The sequence below is a fragment of the Seriola lalandi genome, unplaced genomic scaffold, assembly GCF_002814215.2.
Source record: "Seriola lalandi dorsalis isolate HSWRI2012SDOR001 ecotype SW California unplaced genomic scaffold, Sedor1 jcf7180002055009, whole genome shotgun sequence".
Classification (NCBI taxonomy): domain Eukaryota; kingdom Metazoa; phylum Chordata; class Actinopteri; order Carangiformes; family Carangidae; genus Seriola; species Seriola lalandi.
The window spans coordinates 314096-319095 of record NW_019525552.1 but is presented as its reverse complement, the minus strand read 5'-3'; the positions used below and the strand labels follow the sequence as shown (position 1 = coordinate 319095).

Sequence of the window (5000 nt, the reverse complement as noted above, 5' to 3'; positions counted from 1 at the left end):
ATGATTTGTTTGAAGCAGTGACGAGCAGTGACGTTGACAGAGAGCCGAGCAGAGCCGACTGTAGCCGGGAAGCACAGCGGGAGACGCGGGAAACTCTGGCGCGAGGAGCAGTAGCTGTAGTTGAAGCATAAACAGCGCTAATGTTCAGTTAGCAGACTGCTAACTGCTAACTAACTAGCTAACTCTCTGCGCCGGTCACTCACTCACTCTCTCTCTCTCCCGCTACGTAAACAACCAACGTACTGAGCTATTCCTGAAAGGTTCTGCGATACTCCTGTAACAATATTCGTTCTTAAACTTACTGCAAATCTACCACAGAAATGATAAATCAGTGTAATTTTGCTCGTTTTCTTGCTTCTGCTGCCTCTTCAGGATTAGTGCGGAAGTGTAGTTTCCGGCATACATCTGCGCATGCGTGTAATGCGTGCAGTAATATAACTGGGATGTGGTCCTAAGGATTAAGGAGAGGGAGAGAACTTTGTTTTTAACTAACTTTATTTATAACACATGGACAATACTCCCTTCCTAACCTCAAAAACAAAACAAACAGGATTGAAGTATTTAAATTGAAGTAATATAACATTAAAGAAATGTACAAGTACAAAGAATTGAGCAATTAAAATAATAAAATAAAAATAAGCAACTGAGTTGGGACCATAGTGAATTATATTCAGACATAAGTAGGCTATATAGAGTTTTGACTTTTTATACATTTGTTGAGTAATGTTTGAGTGCAGTGAGCGGGGTTTCGGAAGTATGGATTGTTATGATGATGATCAAGATGATGTGCTTGTTCTTCATGATGTCTCCTAAGTGGATTTCAAAGAGAAGAAATCTGTATTTATGGATTCCCAAATGTTTTTTGGATCATGCTCTGTTGTTTCTACATTTATGTGGGACTGAGAAGCAGCCATGATAAGAGCTGGTCAAAAATTTTAAATGATAAGGAAAGGAGCTTCAGTGCTTCCTATCTTAAACTGAACATTCCTCTACAAAAGGACAGGAGAAAATGCTTATTTGAAGTTCAGTTGATTTATTGACAATACAGTGGGGCTCACACCTCTGGCTCACCACCACAGCCTAAACAGTATTTCCTTGGCCCAAGTGCTGCTCTTGTACAGGCTAACAGTATGACCAGTTACACATCTCAAGTGTTTTACTGACGTATATTTTTGTTTCTATTAACTGCAAAATTATAAAACAGTGATTTTATGCAGGGTGTCAATGCTCATGGCCCAGAAACTGAAGTTCTTCTTGGTTAGCAGGTTACATTTATGACCCTCAGTCAAATTACACTATTCTATCATTATCGTTTCTTTAAACCATGAAGACGACCTTTCCCAACCTTAATTGAGCAGTTTAAGTTGTCTAAACCAAACCAAACCGGATCAGAACAGAAATGAAGCTTGGGTACGAGGATTGGTTTTGTCACTGATTCGTCTGGAAAAGAAAAGAGACATTTAGAGAGAGGGAGAGCCGGAGGTACCGTGATGGAGATTCACCCTGCTGAGACCAAATGGGGTGTTCAGCCATCTTTGTCAAACCAGTCTGACCAGTGTCCTCACCAGATGGTGGAGGTCCTGCACCATTTCATGGTTGGGAACCGCTACACATTTAAAATGATTTATTTGACTTGTGCAGGGACCAAACTAGAAAGTTTTTAAGTGGGTTTAAATATACAGTGTATATATTAAATATATATATATATAACTTTTCCATAACACTGTGAGAAAACACTGAGGTACAGCAGTGTGTATCTCTTTTAGAGATTAACAATCAAACAGATTCTGTGTCAAACCGAAATACGACTCCTCAGGACAGAGAAGACCTGTATTTATAGACACTTTTGCTGCACTCTTGTGGAAACTCGGCTATAATTTGGTGCCATCTGAAATTTGTAGTCATGTGCTTAGAAATCAGAAGTAGTGATCAAATCTCTCCTGCTGACAGATGTTACACAATGAGGAAGTTACACCCAGTCTGAAACTGGGTTTGTTAAACCTGTAGTAACTTTTTTGGGGTACTAGGGGGCAGTGGAAACAAGTTGTGAACGTAACACTGACGTATCATCACCTTTTAAGTTGATATGGCAAATAGTTCCTTATTTACACAGCCAGCAGTAAGGGAGAAACATTATGACTGATGTGGAAAGCCCAGTGTTCCCTCTCTTTTAGCTCCGTGTTTGGTCTCCACCAGTTCCTCTTTAACTGCTAAATGCTCCACTGCACTGTTTAAAAAAAAAAAAAAAATCCTAATTTTACAGAAAATAAATAAGTTGTCTAACAGTAATTTTTTTTTTTTTTTTTAAATTGTGAACAAAAGTCTGTGAAATTACAGAAATGATCTGTGAATTAACAGCCAAAGAAGAAAGAAAAATTACTGTATTATTTATACTGTATTTTTTCTGCTTTCTTAAATGACATACAAATCTATGTAAAATGACAGTAATTATCTTTAATTAAAAATGTAGCTTGTTATTATAAAGGTTAATGTCCATATGAACAAACCTGTGTCCTGGATGCAGAGAGAATCCAGCAAAGAGACGTCCAGGGTGACGTGGAGATCCTGGATGAGGAGGAGCGTCTCCTCTGCCCCATGTGTCCTCCTCCAACAGTGGAGCCTCCACTCCTCCAGGAGATCCTCCGGATCACCTTGGCAACAGTCAGGCCGAGCATCCTGTGCTTCCCCTCCAGCTCAGACCGCTATGCCTCAATGAGACAACAGGCTCCTCCGGGGGTCCACCTCCAAGATGTGGTGTCATCAATCCGGCCGCCATCCTGGAAATCCAACACACCAACATTGGTAACCCAGGCAACTGTTTCAGAAGCAGCAGCAGCTTCTTTGTCACCTGGAGAGAGAGACAGATACAGAGAGACAGAGAGAGAGAGAGAGAGAGAGAGAGACAGAGAAAGGTTTCACATGTTAATATCACAGCAGTGGTGTGAAAGCAGCTGTAAGAACATCTGCCTGAATTACAGCTCATCCTAGAGAAACTCCCTGGTGGGAAAGAAAACTAGAGATGGCTGCTGGACAGATCAATCAGTTAGACACACAGTGCATTTAGAAAGTCCCACTTTTTTACATTGTATTATTTTGAAGAATCTTATAAATCGTTAAATTCATTCATTAATGACAATGACAGCAAGCTAGCTGCTAATGGTAGCGCTAATGAAAATGGGGGGCAGCTCTATGTTCTGTACGTGCACACGTTCATTGCTGCCATTATCATTATAATTGTTAGCATTATAATTGTTATCAATACTGATTAAGATTATTGTTTTAACTATTAGTCATTATTGTTATTATTACATAGAATCACAAACAAAATGTCACTTTATATACATTTTGTCACTTGTCTCTCATGTTTCATGGTTAAAATGTCTTCTGCATCACCTTCTTTTTGTCCATTTGTCATAAATAAAGATGCTACCATTCCCTTCCTTGTCATTTTGCATTCTTATAATGAAATCGGTTTATTCATTCATCAATGAACAATGCCAGCAAGGCAGCTGCTAACTCCCCCACTCCCATTTGTTTACAGGTTAACAAATGTTGATTTACAACTACAAACATTGGAATTATTTGTTAAGGTCACTTTACAAGCTCAGTCATTTTGACCCTAATGTGAGTCTATATACACGTATAATGGGAGGAGTCATGTGCATGACTTACTGTTTCTTGCTGGTTTCGGATGGTGTAGTTCTGATCCGAGCTGGATTCTGCCGTCCCACACAGAAGGAAAAATAAGGACATGTCAAGCAGCTCATCTTCTGACTATGAAATGTTTGAGGCAGTCTAAGACTTCAGAACATAAAAGATGTATCAATCATCCATTTAAACCTCATTTAGCATATACTGTAATATATACAAGCGTGTGACACTGAGGTTACAAGTAGAATTTAAATTGACCAATATAAACACATAACGAATCAGATTAGAAAGTAGGTGTTGAGCGGGAGAGCTGCTGCTGGGTGTCTCACTCCTCACTGCTGCTAGTCTTCTGTTTCCTGGATCATTTTATATCTGATAAATTCTTATTTTGAGCGGATTTGAGTTGTAGGGTTTTAATGGAGAACGGGAATATTAGGAAAGACTGAATCTGTTTGGTCACCTGAGAGAAGTTAAGTGAATTTATATCCTGCAAAAATATCAGGTAAGAAAACATTTACACTTGTTTTTGTGACGTTGTTTGTGTTCGCGTCGTTTATTTCTGATTAAATAATGCTATAGACGGATAAACAAATGTCATTAAGTATGTGTGTTTATACTGCGTCATTAACGTGTTAAAGTGAGAAGCTAACCGCGATTAGCGCGCTAGCTATAACAGCATTTAATTCAATGTAGAAGAAGCTAATTTTACTGTGTGTTGCTAGTATGTGTTAATGTTGTCAGCTGGTTTAAAGCTGAAACCAGCTGATGAGAGGTGAATGAGTGAAGTGAATGAGTGAAGTGAAAACTGTCTTGTACACACTTGTTCACTCAGACAGAGAGGACCAGGAAACACAGTGAGGAGCAGAAGTCTCCCGCGCAGCTGCCGCTTGGTCTGGACTGTTGTCTCCAGCCTCCCGCTCATGGTTCCCATCGCCGGGCATCATCCAGTTCCTCATTGTTCCCCATGTTCCAGAGACTCAGGGATCTGTGAGGAATAACTAACATGCTGTTTGTTTGTAGCTCCGGTTAGCAGCATGACAGCAGACATCACTGAAGCTGTAATAAACATCACAATACAATATTCTGAAGATACAAAAACACAACACTCTTATGAACAAGTTAATTAGTTGGTCCGAGACACTGAGCAAGAGAGAGAGAGAAGCCAGAGCTAACTGCTAAGCTAAAGTAACAATCAGTTCTAAACAGCATGTAAACAAAAGCTGAATCAGTGAAAGTCGCTATAAGCAGCAGAGAGCTGTGGGTGCTGGAGCAGAACTGCTCAGTTTAAATGTACAGCAGGTAGTTAGTCACTGTAATGAAGAAAACAACAACATTAACTGTGTTCAGAT

The 5000-nt window shown here is 39.6% G+C and overlaps 1 long non-coding RNA gene across 4 annotated transcripts; it reads right to left on the bottom strand.

Annotated features, from left to right (window-relative positions):
* Nucleotides 1-1013: 1013 nt before the first annotated feature.
* LOC147817161 (uncharacterized) lies at nt 1014-4605 on the bottom strand. Of its 4 annotated transcripts, none has more exons than XR_015436601.1 (4): nt 4472-4605; nt 3673-3719; nt 2508-2848; nt 1014-2227 (listed from the first exon to the last, which is right to left on the bottom strand). It is a non-coding gene; the product is annotated as an uncharacterized LOC147817161 (long non-coding RNA). The 4 variants fall into 4 exon arrangements; XR_015436599.1 differs by having other exon boundaries at nt 1014-1440; XR_015436602.1 differs by having other exon boundaries at nt 1014-1440; nt 3673-3774; nt 4472-4587.
* Between the last annotated feature and the right edge of the window lie 395 nt (nt 4606-5000).